Source organism: Etheostoma spectabile, chromosome 9, assembly GCF_008692095.1.
Source record: "Etheostoma spectabile isolate EspeVRDwgs_2016 chromosome 9, UIUC_Espe_1.0, whole genome shotgun sequence".
Lineage (NCBI taxonomy): Eukaryota > Metazoa > Chordata > Actinopteri > Perciformes > Percidae > Etheostoma > Etheostoma spectabile.
Genome location: NC_045741.1, coordinates 21,364,459 through 21,385,273, shown reverse-complemented (window position 1 = coordinate 21,385,273; position 20,815 = coordinate 21,364,459). Strand labels below are relative to the sequence as shown.

General features: G+C 41.3%; 1 protein-coding gene and 1 long non-coding RNA gene across 3 annotated transcripts in view; both read left to right on the top strand.

The window, feature by feature from the left end:
- The window catches only part of insrb (insulin receptor b), a 91,564-nt gene that overhangs the window by 28,399 nt on the left and 42,350 nt on the right, over positions 1 to 20,815 (top strand). The gene's annotated exons all lie outside the window — the stretch shown is intronic.
- LOC116695994 (uncharacterized) lies at positions 1,077 to 9,727 on the top strand. Its single transcript, XR_004333604.1, has 3 exons — positions 1,077 to 1,086; positions 2,784 to 2,789; positions 9,481 to 9,727. It is a non-coding gene; the product is annotated as an uncharacterized LOC116695994 (long non-coding RNA).

The following is a 20,815-nucleotide window of genomic DNA, read 5'->3' as shown; positions in this document are numbered from 1 at the left end:
ACACACACACACACACACACACACACACACAAATGTAAGGTGAATGAAAAGGAAAGTTGTGCAGACCTGGGCCTGTATTTATCAAAAACAAAGTTTTAGAAAATTATAGTAGAATTCTTCACATTTACTCTTGCTCACATACTTAAGAATAAAAGCTATCCATCAAAACTTCTTACTAAGATGTTCAGTGGGTTAAGGGTAGAATTTAGATGAATGCAGTGTAGAAACAGAGGTGAACACACATCTGTCTGGGACATGGTTTGGAGTGGTTGTACAACATTCTGTTGGTCATGATGATGAATTATACATTAGTTGAAGAAATATGTGTAATTCAGAAGTGGTGGTCATTTTAGGATATCATTTACATTTGATTAGAAAATTTGATAGGATGTTATACCACTGTCCCCCTTTTTTCATTTTCCATGCATACTCATGGGCTCTTGCCAATGTGATAAATTCTCCTCAGAGAACAATTTTACTCCTATGTTGAGCATTCATAAGTGTTATTTGGAGAAGTTTGACAAATACAAGCCCTGGACTTGATTTCAAAGATAAATGCCCTGACCATTAAAAAAAAGAAGGTAGGCTGATAAACAGAAATGGGTCCACAGGACGCCAAACAATGTGTTGTACATGTGCGTTCATGTCTCCTTTGCTTCGGATAGGCAGGGGGAGCAGGTATGACGCTGTGCTCTGTGTCACATGACAGGCTCCAATTTAGTCAAGAGTGGTGTGTCAAAGCAGGAGCCATTTCTAGAACATGATGCAATGGCTGTCTGCCTCTGCGGCAGGGGGAGTGTGTGGAGGCTACACATAGGGATGATATGTGTACACTTACTGTAAATGCTTGTGAGTGACCGTGTGTGTTTGATAAGTGCATGTCCCCACTGGAGGGGAGAGCTGCAGTTCCACATTTCCACAGACATGTTTTAAGCCAACAGCAGTCCAACTTGATTGCTTTTCTCAAGTCAGTGCTGCTATAGATCAGAATAATATACATAAATAAATATAAACAGTTTAATACCTATGCGTCTTATTGCTATACAGGCATGTTTCAACCCCACATGAGATAAAAGGATGTGAGATGTGAACCTCAAGAAATCTGTTGTTTCCCTTGGGTGCTTTTGCAGTGATATACAGTGAAACACGTGCTGGGTGGTGGTGCGAGGAAACTGTAGGATCTTTAATTAGAGCTTCTGTGAATAAAAACTCACAATTTACAAACTTAGCTGCACACATACACACGTGTGCGTGTGCAGGGTGGAGGAACATTAGATGGGGCAATAAAGTTTATGTGTGAGTGGAAACTGTGGGGTTGTTTGTGTTGTGTTTTTTACAGAGATCCAGTTGCCTTAGGTAAGAGCCAAGGGAGAGCCTGCATTCCTCTGATCTTACACATGCTCCTTACAAGTAGGAAAACGTGTGTGTGTGTGTGTGTGTGTGTGTGTGTGTGTGTGTGTGTGTGTGTGTGTGTGTGTGTGAGTGTGTGTGAGTGTGAGTGAGTGAGTGAGTGAGTGAGTGAGTGAGTGAGTGAGTGAGTGAGAACCAAGACATGTCAGGTTTAACTGTGCAGGGCCCTTAAGTATCTTTTTGGCAATCCAAACAGCCTGGAGAGTGTATAAGATCTATCTGTATATTTAAAGGTATATATCTGTAAATGTGTCGGTATCTAGGATGTGGAGGTCAGTTACATAGTAGTAGGGCTGCACGATTATGGCCAAAATGAAAATCATAATTTTTTTGGATCAATATTGAGATCACAATTAATTATCACTATTATTTGTTGATTTTAACCAAAACAACTTTTTTTGTCACATAGGCTATTTATAAGTGCTTTCACATCCATATTGTGCTGCATTCCTCTTATGTTGAAGTTGTACGTTGCACATACATAAAGTTGCAACACATGTAAATGAAAATTATCTGAAATAAATAGCCTAGGATATATTTAAAAAAAATGTATCTCTGAGAAAGCTCCTTCACTTGTTTTCAACAATAACTGATTAAAAGAGCTAGGGAGAGAGAGGGAGTATGATGGACGTATGCTAGGCCTACTTACAGAGTGACGGCTGACTCATTATTTAGGGTCCAGCATGCAGGATGGGGAATGGGTCCAGCTCTGGTCAAATGGCAGGTCAGCACGAGTTACACACGTAGTGTGTATGAAATGTCTGTCACTGCGGTGCATTTTTATGAACTATGATATTCTGGCAATGGGTCACATCTCTCGCCAGGTCCAGCAGGTTCTGTCTCACACGCTATTACTCTACGAACTGAAGTTAGTTGCATTCAATAACTTCTTCTGTGTTTTTTGCCATGCCCGCCGCAATAACAGAGTTCCCAGTGGAAACACTGGTACAAATACAGGTTTGCCTCTAATGCTTAACAATATACAGGCACGACTTTACAGAAGAAAGGGGTTACGTATCGCAACATTAAACCGTATCGATATAAACAACATTGCTTTGTTTGTGGAGAGGCAGAGGATGCGAGGACGTTGGTTGCACCGGTGCGACATAGAGGAAAAATGTTAGTCGCACCCTAGAGCCCTGTGAGCTAACAGACACTAACTAGCACTGGTCACTGCTGTTGTCTGAAAAACAACACAGATAGGGGGACAAAATGTTGCTTTTACTGGTAAACTGGTAAACCTGGTGACCAACGTATGACTAACTGCTATCTGTTGTGAAATTTTCCTCACGTTACTCTGTCCTCTGTGACTGTCTACATCTAGAAACTAAACTTAGCAGTGCAGGGAACAACTCTGACTGGCCCATGATCAGACAGTGGTTTACGGAGCGGTAGATTGGCTTTGCAAAAACACCTGGAGCCTTCTATGAACGTAATGACACATTTAAAATATCGCTTGATTACGCAAATGTGATCGTAGGAAGCCAAAATCGTGATCGTACTTAAAATTCGATTAATTGTGCATCCCTACGTAGTAGGTTTTGTCTAGTGCAATTTTTCCAGCTTTAACAAGCTGTCACCAGTCACTGTGGCTTTATTGCCTGATTGAATGTTGGTGGTTGCTCGCTTTTTTTCTCTGGGTAACAGTAGAGTGCATTTCGATCATGCAATATGCAATCCAATGCCTTGGAAATCTTCAATCGTAAGTAAGTTTGTGTATGTGGACTTATCTGGACGGAATCAGTTGAAATGTCTTTGAGCATTGAATTCCAACCATTCCTACATGTGCCATTCTGCCATTTTCACAATGAAAAGAATTGTTTCTAAGTCAAAAATCACAAGTATAAATAAAAGTTTGGTACTGGTGTTGAAATACCAGATTGGCAAGAAAGGGAACGCGTCTAAAAGAGAAGGGGAAAATTGTCAGGTCTGACATCAGTGAGGTCCATGGATCACCGACACCTGCTTTAAATGTTTGCAAATGATGCATTAAAGATGAGTAAAATGGCATTGGTAAGACTGGTTTGGTTAACATGATGGAAAGCAGTAGATTTTTTGTTGTCTTTGGACTTATTGGTTTGGTTTTTAGATGAAGGTAGTAGTTCACCTCTTATCTGTTATGCACAATAAATGGCCTTTCAATTTAAGGATGGTTTGTTTTGTCGATGGGACCTTTTTAAAAAACAGATGAGAAACAGATGGAAAGCCAACACATGCAAAGGAAGATTGCTAGTTTGTGCGCAAGCACACAAGACTAAGGACTCGATTAACAAATGAGAAGTAAAGACAGATAAAATTACAGATAGAAAAGGAAGCTGGGGTAATATTCACAGATGAGAGAAAGAGGGAATGGGAGCAAACAGTCAATCTCCTGTTTAGATAAGGCTCTGTCTGTTGCTGAGGCATGGCACACTGTGTTCAGCCTCACAGACACCAGCCAGCACTGTGTTTACACACACACACACACACACACACACACACACACACACACACACACACACGCAGGAGGAGAGAAAGCTTTTCAGGTCAAAGTTCACTTAGCCTGTGTCTACGTGCTTTGTTGTTTGCTGCGATTGTTTTCAGGCTCACACACACACACACCAGCACACAGAGGCACAGCTTCATCTCCCACTGTCAAAAGCCACAGTAGGAAAATGCCCTCTCTCCATTACACGTACCATTTTCAGACCGTCACAGTCACACGTTAAACCTGCACTGGTGGCCGATCTAAATGGGTCAATGTGCGTCATTCGGCATGGCTTTGTGACCCTCCTACAGACCAGAGTTGAACACTGGTAGGGCTGCCCAGATCTCTACATTTAATGTAGTTATTAGCACATTTAAAAGACATTCAACTAACTTCCAAGCTTTTGTAAAAAACAAGAGACTGAGAGCACACGAGGGTTGAGCAAGAGAGCAGAGAGTGAGAAAAATGGAAAGCGAAACTTTAGGGTGTTGACAGTACTGTATGCAATTCTCAGGAACTGGAACTTACTTTCTGTGGAGCTCCAGCTGTACTCTGTGAGCAATGATTAACCTGTGACGGCAGTCTATGAAAGTGTCAATAACCATTCAAAAGACATTTGATCTTATAAAAGAAGGTTTAGGGGTTTATTTTATATATGTCCAGATTTACATGAAAGTACCAGGACATTTCCTCAGAATGGGAACAAAGTCTGTTGAAACATTAAGAAGTTCTGTATTTAAAAGATTTTGAGGACTCCAGAAACTCACTGGTCCCGGCCAAGAAATGGTCTTGCACATAACCCGTCATCAAATTGTTGTTTTTGCACTTAATTTTCTTGTGCAGTTTATATTTTGTGTTATCCCGTTTTCAGTCGTTATGCTAAGCTAAAGGTCCTGGCTGTAGCTTCATAATTGTTATACTATTCCTTTAATACCTATATATGTTGCCATTAAACAGTATCACCACGCTGTTAACATAACATAACCTAATGGACATTTCATTAGAATTTTATTTCTAATGCTATCAAATTACACTGGACAGTCAGTCCAGATGAGAAGGCCGGGGGGGGAAAGCAGTGGGTAAAGTTAAATAAACAGCAAAACAAACAAGTCAAGTTTCAAGTGTAGCTCCCAGGTACACATGGAGACACACACACACACACACACACACACACACACACACACACACACACACACACACACACACACACACACACACACACACACACTTTTGCCAGTGGCAAGTGGCCAAGCTAAAGGAGGCTAAGACACCGTTCTGAACTGGCATTAACATCTGTCCTGAGTGATCGGATCACAAGTGGACAGCTCTAAGCACAGGTGAAAACTTTCTCAGGATGCATTGAGGATGCATTGAGATTGGATTTCAAAAGACACATTTGGAGTTGTCCACATTCAAATAGCAGTGAGAACAGGAATGTGTCCTGTGTCCACATTAAAGACCGCCTTCTCAATTGTGAGCAAGTTACTTACTCATTCAAAGTATTTTTCATGTCACAGAAACCACTGAGAGGGAATCGCGTGTTCTGGATGTTATTATCATATTCTGTTTGTGATGTGTCAGTGTTTTTGATCCTGCTAACTGCCTGCTCCTATATCCCCAGCTGTCTCGAGCTTTCTGCAGCACCGTTGCCTTGAAAATAATGTTACTTTTAATTTCATAAAACGTCCCCAAATTTAACAATATGTAGGACATTACTACAGAACTTCCTGCTTTAATGTTGTCTCCTGTTATCAATTAGTCTCTCATTATCAGACAGCGCTGTCTAGAGTTGACGGTTAACTGAGTGGTCAAAGCAGCGGCTGTGTAAAATAAGTTATTTTGGTATTTGAATGCTTTTTTTAGGAATCAGCAAAATGTTGGGTCTTCATTAGCAGTAACGTAACGCGACTCCTAGCAAACATGAAATGTAAAATAAAGCATAACTTCGAACCACAGAGATTACATTAAAAGCAACAAACCCACTGAGAGCTCAACACAGAAACCTAAAAAAAACTGTCCCTCCTGCACAGGTCCCATCGCCCGTCAGTATTTCTCCTTACCTCGACACCTTTTTTACAGTCTATGGACGGCACACAGACAGACTGTCGGCAGCATTTTTCACTTGATCTATGTCGAAGTAACAACTGCCATCATAAACGCACACAGCCAGCCTATATGCCAACGGAAATGATGGACGTGTTTATTTGCATATAGAGCGGGGAATTGAGATCTGATAACAAGTGGTCACTGAGGACGCATTTGGAGACACATTCTACAGACGGGATACACACGCACCTAGAGCTGTCCACTTGTGATCGGATCACTCAGGACAGATGTTTAAACCAGGTCAATACAGGCCCTAAGAGAGAAAGAAAAAGACAGTATTAAGAATGCAGGCGCTGAATGAAGCGTGCTGTTGGCCTGCGCCCACAACCAAACAAAAATACTTAGCCAGCCCGGCCTCTTAATTGGGGTGTGAAAGTGTCTCCGCTCAGGCTGCTTCCACACTTCCCTCTCCATCTCTTCTTCTCTGCTGTCTTTCTTTGGTTAATTTTCAGCAGTTTCTAATGAAAGGTAACGGAAAGGGTTTTTCTGAAGCGGCTGTTCTTAATTAGCCATTTAGTGCTCCTTGACAAAGGGAACACACGGGCATTAGCACAAAGGGACAGACTGCCTGATAGTGCAGAAGTGTTACGCTTTGTGTGAGTGGCGTTTTACGTAAGGGATTACTGTATATAAAAAAAGTGATGGGTCGTTTATAATCGATAATGACATTACTAATTTTGCATTACTTTAAAGGGAAACAAAAGGACCAAAAAATACTAGACTTCTCTAATAACTTAATAATCTTTGTGTTGATGTTAAGAAAGACTGGGTATTATTTGACATTATTTGAGACGAACGCTGGTATGATACTTGAGTTTTGGAACTGATACCAAAAACAATATGTTTTATTGTATTATATGTAGTATTTGAATTGTTTCCGATGTCCTTCTCTGTTCCAGATCCGAAGTAAAGTAAATTACAAGTGATGTGATCCTGATAGCAATAGACTGTTACACACACGAAAGAGCTGCGTACACGCTCTCATATCTCTCTCTCTCTCTCTCTCTCTCTCTCTCTCTCTCTCTCTCTCTCTCTCTCTCTCCTCCCCCCCCTTCTCTCTCTCATTTATTGCTATAGACAACAGACAAGCTCCTCTTTGATGCTGTCCGTTTGTGATAGTTAAAGCTTTTCCGTGGTGGATTGCCTTACATTAACACTCACTCACTCACTCAGTGGTGTTTGAATTACCATGAATATCTTATAAGGGACAATGAGTGAGATGAGGAGACAAAAACTATGAGAAGGGAAGAGAATAGGGAAGGAAGGATAGAAGCAGACAGATGGAGAAGGAGAGTTAGTAATCGTGCTCTTGTGTTTTCCTTCCTGGCAGCTTGCATCCTTGTTAACAAATCCAAATTAACTTTGATAAGATGGCATCTGTGTGTGTGTGTCTGTGTCTGTGTCTGTGCTTGTGTATGTGTCTGTGTTTCCCTCTACCCGCTCCATTTGTGCAGTAGCAGGCAGGCAGTGCTAGCCGAGCGCCCCAGGAGATCTGGAAAACTCTCTCTCCTCTCTCTTCCAGCTCATCAATGGACGGGCACTCCCACATCCTGCTCTAAACACACACACACACACACACACACACACACACACACACACACACACACACACACACACACACACACACACAAAGCACACGTGTCACACAATTATATACACATACACGTACGCACAACAAATACACACTTGCACACAGGGCCAAGTGGAGCACAAACGTACACACAAGGCTAAATGGAGCACGCTGACACTACTGCCCAATATTATAGCAGGGGATTGGCATATACTGTATGTAAGTAGCCTACAGTGTGGAGAGGATGGGGGCTTCTGAGGATAACAGCATGCTGTAACAAGATGTGTGGCTACTGCACTGTCAAGAAGGAGAGACTTATTCCTATCCCTTAATACCTTCTTCTGCACATTTTAAGAATAAACATGTCACTTTTGTTAACATAGGACAAAGGGGTGTTGAGAAGACGACTTATATACTTTCCTAATGAGAGTAATGGTTTGATTCCCTCTGTGCAAAAGTGGTTTGATGTGAGACTTGGTGTGTGAGCTGTAGAGGAAAGCATGTTGGCAGGCAAGTGGTTGTTACAGCCTGAGCTGTCTGAAAGGACTTCCTCATTACTTCCTGCCTTTGTCCAAATCACTTCCTACTGCGGAGTTGTACAACTGGGCCCTGGGGGAATGCTGGCGGACGAAGAGAGTGTGTTGGGGAAGGGATATTATTTACATGTGAGAGAAAATGAAAGGAAAGAAAAGTTAAATGAATGTATCCCAGTTATTTCTAGATCTGCAACACTGAAATGGAAATGCCAAGCTCTGACAGTGCTGCAAATGGTTATTTCATTATTTGCTTTGCAAACCTCCAGCAAATGCAAACCCCAGGATGTAAATCAGTTTGTCAGAAATAAGAATACAAGCAGCTGAGATGAGAGGTGGTAAGGAATTGCAAAAAGTGTTTGTGTGTGAGTGAGGAAAAGAACACAACCCTATTTCTGGTCAAGAGAAGTGTATTGTTTTCATGTGTTTGGCCAGATCAGGGGACTATTACACAAAAACACGATAAAGGATTAAGCCGGGATATTCAAGTTATCCTGGATAAATTAAGCCTTGACTTGGTTGCACAAAAGCAGGTTGAATTAAACCCTGCCAAGTAACCATGGTGATGTATTTTTGTGGTTAGCCTGCTCCAGAGAAGGCTAACAGCCAGGCTAAAATAAATCCCGAAGTCTTTTGTGTAAAATCAGTTGTCGCTCTGATCCGAAATAAACATGTTTAACATTTATACCGTTGTCTTCTGAATGTGTTCTGCCGTATTTTCATTAATATGCATTACTTGTCACTATTGCTGTCACAAGTTTGATTTAAAACCTACTATTGCGGTTGTTTAGATGTTGGTTAAAAATGGTTCCACTGGCACCAGAGATTGAGTGGGACAATCAATGCAGTTTGGTTTCATAGCCTTCTCAATTTTAGTCTCACATGACTGGATCAATATTTGGCCTACATAGTGTAGTACATTCATCACACAGGGAACGCCACAATGCTTCTTAATCTTGTTATTTTGGCGCTGTTACTTGTCAGCTTTAAGCTTGAGAGAGAGAGAGAGGGAGAGAGATAAAAAAACATTATTAATATATTGTTTTTCAGATGTGCTTATAGTGTGTATTGAAGTCACTTACTTCTTTTTTTCTAGTTCCAGTTTCCTCAGTGTTTTTTGCTGGGTGCATAGGCCCACCGCACAAAACCAACATGAAAAAACATAGTAATGTTCCCTCAGCATTTTTTTTTTTTTTTAAACTGTAAAATTAGTCAACATGAGTCACTTAACGTTCTAAGGTACCGCCCATGGGCTGGATTTTTCCTTAGGTAGCTAATAAATAAGCCCATTGAGGGCAGCATTATTGTTCATATTTTAGCACAATGTTTAGTAATGACAGTAGGGTAGTAGTGGTCATAGTGAGTGAAAATGTGACGTGTGATGCAATATTGAGTTATGTATCTGGAATTGTTCATTAGCTGTGTAAAGTTATGTGTGATATCTTTAAATGCTGAACTGACTCAAAGTAGTAAAACTGATTTTATTCGGATCCAAAGACTCTTTCTGTGAGATAAAGGACACTAAAAGATTGTACCCTGTACACTATCCATTATATCCAAAGGGTAATGAGTAATTTTGTTAAATAATCGTGATTTCAATATTGACTAAAATAATTGTGATTATTATTTTTTCCATAATCGAGCAGCCCTACTATAAACACACATCGGCTCAGAATGAAGTGATGTTTTCTCAGTCAGTGCACACACAGTCCCTACCTGTCCTGTACATCATTAACTCACTGTAAAGGGAACAACACTGCTGCTTCAGTGGAGCAAGGAAGCTCTGTGTATGTTCATGGATACAAGATTTCAGAACCGCGTGTTTGAGGCTTAACAGATTCAGGTCTGTAACCACAGCTACTAGTATGTACTGTATTTGGAATATGTGATGCTTATGCTCCATAAAATACCTGGAATTTCATGGGTGACTTTTAGGTGGCACACCAGCTCAGCTAAAGGGGTTAGGAGAGATGTTTTGACATTTAAAATTCTCAAGAATTTTGATGTTACATCATCTTCTTGGGAAAACAGAGTTTCCCACAGGTTGAGACTGTATTTGTGCTGGTTGTGGAGTTCATGCTTATCTGACACCTAACAAATGAAAATGAGAAGGTATGCTTTCTAATAATTGTTCGTTTTTACCACGTGTATGGTGGAGCAAGAACAGGGACGGTGACAGTTGCTTGAATCTAATCTGGAAAACATGCATGTACTAAAGAAAGGTCTCAGATCTCAGTGCTGGAAATCAACTTTGGGTTTCTAAACTTGTTCTTCTTAAATCAAACTTTTTCCTCACATGACCTCCCAACCTTGAAGTTCCTTCCAAATCCAAGTCTTTCCGGGTAGTTCTGTCAAGACGCAGCTCACTTCGCCGAATGTCATGTCCTTGGCTTTCAAGAAATGGCTCTTTTTTTCCTTGAACCATTTAATAGGTTTCTCTTAGCGCAAAAAAAACCCCCAGCACCCTCCAGGGAGTCAGGGCCTACCCAGAACGTGTTAAGTGTCTGGAAAAGGAGCAACATTCTCAGTAAACGGCGCTTTGAAGGCTGACCTCCACTCCTGTGCAGTCAATAATGGTGCAGTCCAGAGACTTCTGTCTATTTAAGGCGATATTTGTGGGGGGAGGGTGGGAGGGGCTGCGGTGGACAGATGCGGGTTGCATTGTTGGGAGAAGGGGTGGATGCGTTGACCCATCCAGGTCAGAGGTGAGCAAATAGAGGATGGCGGGAGAAGACGGGTCACAAACCAGTGGGCCATTTGTTGGCCATAATTACATGGACACGTACATGGGCTCTCAAAGGTGGGAAGTGCCAATCAAGGACTGGTGTGTGTGTGTGTGTGTGTGTGTGTTCATAGTTTTTTGCCTAGCAGCAACGACACACTGGGAGAATTAATGTTCCTTCTTCCTCCTCTTCACAACCCTACTAACCTGTCCTACTGCTGACATCTAAACACAAAATCATAATTATCGAGGATAATAAATATGAAACAGTATAAATGTACCATCTGATTTACTATCTGCCAGGCCTGGAACAGATTTGAAACTTTATTCCCGCCGGTAAAGAGTTCTTATAGTCTGCCTAGCTGCCAAGTTTTGATTGAGTGTAAATATATTTTTTTCTTTTTGGTGCCTCCCCAGGCTGGACCACCTGGGGAAAGTTTTGGCATTAAATATTGTGGTAAGAGATCTTTCAGAAATCTAGTATCTCATCTAGTAAAGAAATGGTGTCATTTTGTTATTACAGAAGCCAGTTTGTTCTAAATCTCTTTGTCATGCGGAATGGCTAGTGGCTGTGTCACCACTACACTGTTGGCATCAGTACACAGACTGGCATAGCTCCAATTTGCAAAACGGGTAGTTTCCTCTGACCTGCACCTTGTACTACTTGTTGTGGCATTTGTTGTTGTTGACTTGTAGCATTACTCAAGAGCTGGTAGAAGAAATCTGTTGAATCTATAGTGAAACTAATCTGATTAGAAATGTTTACACAGAAGCGAAAACAAACATGTGACACAGGGTGACGTTCACATATGAGTGGATGTAACTTGTCAGATAAAACCAGATAAAGCTTGGTGCCTCTGGCATTTTTGGGTGTCACACAAGACATGAAGATATGAACCCTGGTTTAAGTATTGGACTAAGGATGCATGGAGGTCACAGCATGAGGTTGAGAAACCGACAGCTTTGTCCACCTCCTTCCTTTGCTAAAATGTCCTCTACTTTTTTTTTTCTTTCCCATCAGTTGTTGCTTCATTTGAACACCCGGCCTCACTCCTGCTGCTGTCTTAAAACATTTTAGAGTTGTTTTATTCTGCCTCTCTCCACTCATCTGTCCGGATCACGCCTAAGTGATGTTGTAAAAACATTAAGGCCTATAAAGTCCCTCAGCTGCCTATGCCATCTCCACTTTCCTCCTGATTGCTTGAGTAGCAGTATATATTTGCAAGACAGATATAAAATGCTATTATAATCTTTTTCTCTTTGCCTAAATGCGTACCATGATGATAACAGTGTGGTGACAGAGTTACAAGACTGCCATAAAAAGGGCTGCTGCTATCTCTCTTGCTGTACAGCATCTTTATTGAACAGTAGTTAAGATTATAGCACAGGACACGACTGCAGTCATAGTATGCATTCCCTGCACTTCATCAGCTCTCCTCCTCTCCTCGCTACACTTTGATGGCTTCGCTGCCTTCATGAGGAATTAATGTGGTTAATAATTTCACAAATATGGTTGGGATGTCTAGTCATCTTGTCATGTGTAGAAACACCTGCAAAAAGCATCAGACACGGCTGAAACAGTTTGATGAAAAAGGAAAAAATATGCTCTTTCTCTTTTCTCTCTTTTTCTATCTCTTCCCTGTTGCGCCAACCTTATGTGAAAGATCCTCCCTCAACATTCCCTCCCCTCTCCTTTTTTCCTTTCTGTCCCTCTGTTCCTTTGCTTTGAGCTTTCTCTCTCTCTCTCTCTCTCTCTCTCTCTCTCTCTCTCTCTCTCTCTCCCTCCCCCTCTTTCTTCCCTTTGCACTGTGGTATGCAGACATGCAGGAATTTCTGGGCCTCAAAATGATAGACCAAACTTGTCAGCCCTGGCTCCTATTACTAAAGATGGCCGCCCTGGCAGTGTGTGTGCCTGTGATTGGTGCACATATGAGTTACTCCCCATGTGATTGGTTATAACATGTTTCTCCAGAGCTCTTGTGTTGTTGGCAAAATGTGAATTTCAATTTTTTTGTTTGTACAAGGGGCAGTTTTTATCTGTACTTTGTGACAGCTTAGTGACTATAACTCTAACTGTCCTCTGTTTCTCTCCTGCACAGTTTGGGCTATTTGTGTGTGTGTGTGTGTGTGTGTGTGTGTGTGTGTGTGTGTGTGTGTGTGTGTGTGTGTGAGTGAGTGAGTGAGTGAGTGAATTAGTCGTGTGTTGCTTGGAGATGAAGACGGTGGCTTAAATTTGGGCTGCAACTAAGAATTTTGATTTTTGAATACTCTGCCAATTTCTTTAATGATTAAGGTCATGCAATTATGTCAGCCATACAAGAGCTGCTTTTGGTCATAGCTGCAGGACAGGTCATACTATTTGTTGTATGGTCAGATGTCTGTAATGCATGTAGACTGTAATTTTTAAGTCTGGACAAAGTGTAAGGGCTATGACACACCAACTCGTTTGTGACTCGGCCGTCGTCCGTCCAGAGGGGCCGTCGGCCTTCATTGTGGCCGACTTTACATGCTCAGTCGGAAGGCGGGCACTGCCAGCAGTTGGACTCAAATGACCAATCTGATTGGTGGAGTGCAAACCCAGAAACGATTAAATTCAAGTTTATGGTCATTGAACATGTTAGACTCATGAAGAATGAAATTTGCTCTCAGGGCCAGCAATATCAGCAATATGGCAGTGGCAGTAATTCATTAGGCTATGTTTAAAAAAAGACTAGGGACAAATCTGACAAATATTTTAAACTGACCTTTGTCGATATGAAATGAAGACAGATTCAGCAACTGCATGACCTATTTCTTGCTTATAATGCTTTCAGAAACACGTTTCGGTGAGTAAAATATAGTAAAATGTGAGATTGTATTCTGAACAAGCCGCCATGACAGTCTACCTTTTGAATTTCCAGAGAAACCAGACCCATGTGACACGTTCATCCAATCAGCTGCCATTTTTTTATTTTTGGGTGACAATACAGATTAGCGCCGCCTGCTGTTATGGTGACGTATTACGTCTCGTTGCTTTGGGGTCTTCCAAGGCACCTTTTTGACCAACTCGGGGAGACTGATCGGTCCAACTGCCTTTTCTGCCGACAGTCAGCCGTTTGGTCGGTGTGTCAGGGGCTTAAGGAACAGAGGAAACAACCGAAGAGATCAACAAATACACAGTCTTACACTTTAGCTTGTAAAGTTTAAAATATACACTAAAGCAGGATTAGGTTTCATATTTAAAATGCATGTCAAATGAGCCAATGTAGAAACAAATGAAACACAGCCATATTCTGCCTTTAGGTTAACTCCTCATCTTATAGTAGGGGACAGGAGGCTGTTATAATTTCATTTATCTGCCTATTTTGTTAATGCCAACTAATTCCCAAATCGGAACATCTGCTTTTATTATTTTTGCCTACTAATATATATTGAAGATGACACTGAGTAGCACCCATAGCTCTTCCTTATTATAGACAATGAGCTAGTGAACTAGTCTCTTGTGACGCATGTGATTGTGTGTGTATCACCAGGCAGAATGACGTCCAACCCAACTAATATTTGGCATTCCTTGGCTGTTGCGTCGTCTGTCCAGTGTCTCCTGCTCTGGGCCTTGTGATGGCATTGTTGCAACTAAATAAGGTTCTGCTCCGGTGCTCTGCTTGTTGCCTGTCAGCCAGACTTACTGCACTCTGCTGTCTGTTCAGCACTCTCTCTCTTACACAACTATGTTTTGCTGGTGTTTTGGATGAACTGTTGCGCACCTGTGCTTGTGTGCATACACAATTTAAGCCCATATATCATCTGACTACTCCTTGTGCGATTCATATCTTGACAGAGATGGAGTGGAATGAGTTTTTTCTTTCATGAGGAATGTTGCTGTCATGTGTTGTCAGTTTCCCTCTTTTAGTTTGCCCGTGTGTACTGTACCGACGTCTGACCTGCACAACTTGGAATTTAGGTTAATGTTATCAACTGAACCCACAATATTTCTGGTGTGTGGACAACAAGCTTGTGTAACTGTGTGTGCCTAGTGTAATTCATATCAATCACGAGGGAGGAGCAGTGGACTTTAGCAGAAACCACCAGTCCATCCGCAGGTCTTTAGCAAAATAACCCAAGACACAAACCACCATTTTGGAGCTGCCTTTTCCCCTCAGTGTGTCTGATTCTGTAATAAGCAATCAAAAGGACAAACGCTCCCCACTGATTTCTTTAGTCGCAAGATGAACTTTTTACACTTGGTTATTTGCTTTTAGATTTATGACACCTCTGACAACAAATGGCTTTGGTTGTCAACCATATAAAATTTAAGCCCCTAAGAGGAATGCTGATGTGTGTCCCTCCTATCACCCACTACCTCTCTTCCTGCTGCCTGCCTCAACCAATCCAGGCAGATAGGCGCCCCTCTGGCCAATGCCACTAAACCAATTGATTACAAGGAGTGTGTGTGTGTGTGTGTGTGTGGACAGGAGTTGAGTTCTCTAGTAGTGGTGCATGATACTGTATATTGACTCAATATTGTTATTGCGATATCATGTTGCGCAATATTATATCGAAAGTATTGTTGATTTTGTGGAGCGATGCATCCCGTCCGCTGACTGTACGGCTTAGATGTGTTTGATGTAGAGCCCGTTAAACACTACAATGATCATGTTACATTGGCCAGTTACCGTGCCACTTGCACGTTAGTACATGTCAGTACACGGGTCCACTACGTTGCAAACCCTATGTAGCGTACCACGTGACACGTGTGCACATTTTGACAGAGTGACAATGTAAGTGAAGAAAAATGAATCAGACAAGGGAAAGAAAAGAAAGGACCTAAAGAGAGAGTGAAGGTAAGTCAGTGGAACAGAAGAAAGAACACAAAAGTAAGAAAATTTGTGTTGCTCAGGGAGAAGACAAAATAACAGAGATTGAAGAGGAAAGTTTAGTGGCCAAAAGCAATACCTCCTTGGTAGCTTGGAAATACTTTGCTTTTAAGCCAACAGATGTTGCACATGCTAATGCACTATGCAAAATGTGTCGAATGGTGGTAAACCACGCAAAAGGTAATACAACAAACTTATTTTTGCATGTTAAAAACCACCATATACAATATCGAAATTAATATCGGTATTGCATTATTCCTAATCAATATTGCAATTTCACATTTTGTCAATATCGTGCAACCCTATTGTCTAGTGTGTTTGTGTGTTAATCCCTCAGTTCCTCCTAGAGCAGGAGGGGGAAAACCAAGGGAGGAACTGGGCGAGGCTCCTATTAGGGGAAGTGCGACCCTTGCTGGAGGGGTTTAACATTAGCACAGAGGGGGAGATGCCTAAGGGAGAGAGGTCAACATTAACAGAAGGAGGTAAGAGCAATGGAATTGATAGAACCACAATAAAACGCTTTTTAGTTGCAGATTTTTGTTGTTTCCAGTTGATACTGTGCAGAGATTATAATTACAGCTCTTCAGAAGCGTGTTAAAGCACACTGGAGAGTTGTAAAGCATTTACTCTGTTTAATGAAAGTGGTTTCCAGGCAGAGTATAATGACCATACAGTTGAATATTTTGTTAAATCAATGTATCGATGTGTTAATGAATTGATCAGTCATTCAGTGCGGTACTGGATATTTGTATCAAAGCCTGAACGCCCTTCATTGTACTTTTAAAGAACTCAGCCTGTCTTTAATGGTTCTGTTAATGCAGTTCAAAGTCAGCTCACGGCTGTGTGCGTGCGTGCGTGCGTGCGTGCGCGCGTGCGACCTATCTGAGGGTTGGATAGCAGACAGTGATAGAGAGATGGATGCAGAGAACAGCTTGGATGACAAACCCAGCTCCCAGTTCTGTTAGACGGGACGTATGTCTGTAGGAGGGACTGTCTGGCGCTGCATAACTCCATACTGTGAGCAGTATGTGTATATTGAGACAGATGCTCGAGTCTCTTCGTCTCATGTGTAACGCTGACAGAGATAAATGGGCCCATAGTGCTTTTCTGGACTGCAGAAAAATAGCTGTGGTGATGCATGGCACTGTTCGCCTGTTCTAGCTGATTGGGCGACCGTATCATGGCCCCCCCAGTCGCTTATTTGCCAAGTTTGTTAGATATTGTACTGTGATTGTTGGCAGTGGTTTGATTAAAGTATCGTATAAACAGTACTTCTCACACCGGAGAGAAGATTTGCTTGCATTTTTATCTTCTATTTGGTTGGATTATATGTATTTGCTTTCATAGAAGACTACATAAACTAAACTTAATCAGTTAGAGATGAGTAATCAATAATCAATTAATTGCTTAAGAGTTTAGTTAAATATATTAACCATGGGTAAAGTTATAGCATTAATTATGCATCTCACGGTCACCAATTTCCCATGCGTTAGCCTTTTCACGGTTGGACTTAAGCTGATGATTGATTATTATGAATCAATCTGTTAATTAAACTACTTAAAATGTGCATCCCTAGTTACAGTATAGGTGATTAATTTACTTAGACCCAGCTCCTGGCAATACCCTCTTTTATTCATTCCCAAGTACAAACGCAAGTGACCACACACACACACACACACACACACACACACACACACACACACACACACACACACACACACACACACACACACACTAGGGGTGTGAATCACCAGACGCCTTTCGATACGATATCATCACAATACTTGTGCCACGATACAATACTATTGGGATTTTAAACATATTGCAATAACAAAATCACTTTCTTTTCTGTTTGTTCATATCACTTTATTGTTGCAAAAATGGGATTTTCAAGCAGACAAACTGACCAACACATATATAATAAAAGATTGGTACTTGGCGCCTGTGTATCGATATAGTACTGCCACTAAAAATACTATGCTGTATCAATTTTTTTCCCCACCCCTAACGTACACACACACACACACACACACACACACACACACACACACACAACAACATACACACAACACACACACAACACCACACACACACACACACACACACACACACACACACACACACACACACACACACACACACACACACACTGTCAACAGGTCCTTCAGTGAACACTTAGCTGGCTATGGTGCTGATAGCATTAATCACCAATCCAATACTGTTTACTGTCTAGTGTTAACCGCTTTCCCGACCCGCCCAGACTCTTCCTTCTGCACTGATTTAATTTAGCTCTCATTCTACTTTTTAAATCTATTACAAAAACCACACAACACACACACACACACACACACACACACACACACACACACACACACACACACACACAGACAGCAGTTTACCTCTGCCTGTCCAATGTTCTGTGGCAGGGAATCCCATCTGTTGTACTGTTACTGATATACTTATTCTCTGAGCTGCTTTCATTATGTTTGTTTGGAAACATCCAAAAATAAAATTCTTGTTCTGTCTTTTATTATTTGCTGGATGTGTGTAAAGCTCTGGGCATCTTTGTGTTTGACTGCCCGGGTCTGTAACTTTTATGTGTATGATGTTACACATAACATGTGTCCTCGACTAAACCAGGCCAACAGATTAAGTATAAGTTGTCATTTTTGAATGTTGGCATTGCAGTACATATCCTACTTTTAGTAGTCCTGTGGAATTGTTTGTTACATCTGTGGTTTAATCTTGACAACCTTCATTTAACCACACCTCCTCCTCACTCACCCTAACATATTAGCCTAGATCTTTGAAAGGAACTAGTTTTAAAGCTCAAAAAAGGTAGACAGGTTATAGGAGTATGATTATCATACTAGAGTCCCAACAACCACAAGAGTAACATTTTTTTAACTGCTTAGATGCAATGACATAGTGGTAGCCCTAACTTGCACAAGCTTTAGTGAGAGCACAGCTAGCTTGCTGGTGACATTGGCCCTCATTTAGCTACCTAACGTAGAAACCAGCGCAGATATTAACGCAGAAATCCTCTTACGAAAGGCTTCATGTAGGATTCATGAAACATTCGAATCACACCAATCAGAGCATAGGAATGGTCATTATTGATAAATGCAGCGGCTGGAAACGGTTATAATTTAAATATCACGCCCCAACATATTCTAGGTTTTGAGCCTTCGCCCCTTCTATTTACAACTTGGCCAGACGTAATGCGGTTAAGAACAAGCACTTTTCAGAAGTGGACATTGAAACCCTGACATCTCCGTTTTATTTGCAGTAACGTGTGTCCTATTTGGCAGCCTAAAAACTGGTATTAGGCTGTAGGATGAATGCGGACTAGAAAGCGATCACTGATGGGGTCAACAGTGTTGCCTTATTAAATCGGACTCCAGCTGAAGTTTATTTAATTTATACATTCTTGACATATGTATGCTAAACCCCTAATAGTAATATATAGGTTTATTTTGCAATCTCTTAGGCATACATGTAGGTGTACCTATATTTAAATAAACACATGGTAGTGGAGTTTATGCAGTGTTTTTTTCGTGAGGCAGAGCCTGGCTACAGCCGTGAGGGAGAGCGTGTGTCCTCTTGCGAGGTCAGACCAGACGTGAGATTTTTTCGCAGCCTATGTTCACGTTCAAATTGATAAATGCAGAGCTTTGCGTAGGAATTGGCGTACGCCCGTCCCACGCCTGTTTTAGGTCGTACGCACTTTTCATAAATGATGGCCATTGTCTCTATACGGGGCACATTAAGCTAAATTGCCATTTTAGAATTAAATCGGGTAGCATTTAGCAACACAATCCTGGAGACACGTTCATTTTTCAGTTAAAGAATTTCTTAAAGCTCTAAGCTCAAAACTTTGGGGCTACACTAAACTGTTGTTGTGAGCATGGTGGTGGACCTCAGTCAGATATTCTTTGTCAATCCCTTCACACCAATAGTAAACAAAGGTTTCTCCTGGGTTGTTTGTTTGATGTGATTTTGAATGTAGCGTTGGTGAGCACAATGGCCAGTGTTTGTTACAGAGACAGAAAATCAAGATATTGAAATTGCACTAGTGAATTTGAAGAATATTGGATTTTGTTCACGCTGTCTTTATTTATTTCTGTATTATTAGCAGCAACGGAGGTACAGCTTTCTGTGAGGCACAGGTAGTGCGAGTTTGTCTTCCTCTCTGTTTTCCTCTGGCTGCTGTGTTTCAGTGAAGGTCTGTTCTCTTTGTGTGTCACCCACCCACTCACCCAGGCTAACAGCCTGCTAGAGGGGCCTTTGTTGACAACACCTGCACCCCCAAGGATAAGCAGGGCCTCCTCCGTCCCCAGACACCCTTTTCTCCTACCTAATGTATGTGTTGTGTTCCTTACTCTTTGTCCTATACTCAAGTGTACATGTATTATGTATGTGCATACACACAACACACACATGGCCACATGACACAAACGGGTACTCTTTTGTGGTTGGACCCTTCTTCTACAGCAGTCCCCCCACTGTGTAAATCCCTCTGCTGGGATTTTCAGTCAGGCCCCTAAAGGCTAACTGAGGACCCAGCTCTTCCTCCTCTGCGTTCAGCCTTGAAGGTCCACAGTATGCTCAAGCTTCAGCCGTAATAGCTTTTGAATGTTTTCAGAATAAAACGGCGTTTCCTACACTCAAGTCAATTAATCAGATCAAGTCAATTATACTGTATACTGCACTGGAGGCCTTGAGCATAGGTTCAGTGAGGCAGGCAGAACGGATGAGATTTCGTGGTTTGTATTTCTGATACATCTCAATTCTTGGAAATAGTTTGTACAACATGTGTCCTGTTTGGTTTGTAGGAGGCGACCATGTTTAGATGAGTAGAGCTGAAGATTTTATTGTCTCATCCTTTTAGTTGTTTTCTATATCATAAGTAACATATTTCACTTATTAGCTTCTCCTTGTTCTTAATGAGTCTCACTTGGCTGCTTTGCAGACAACACACGCAGTGGAAGACAGAAGTGAGAAACTGAGGTTGGCACTAATGTCGAATTAAATCTACTAATTGATTGTCATTCTTTTTAACCTCTGATAGTCAATTCAATCTGTTTAATTCATGCCTTAGTGTGTATATATATATATATATATATATATATATATATATATATATATATATAT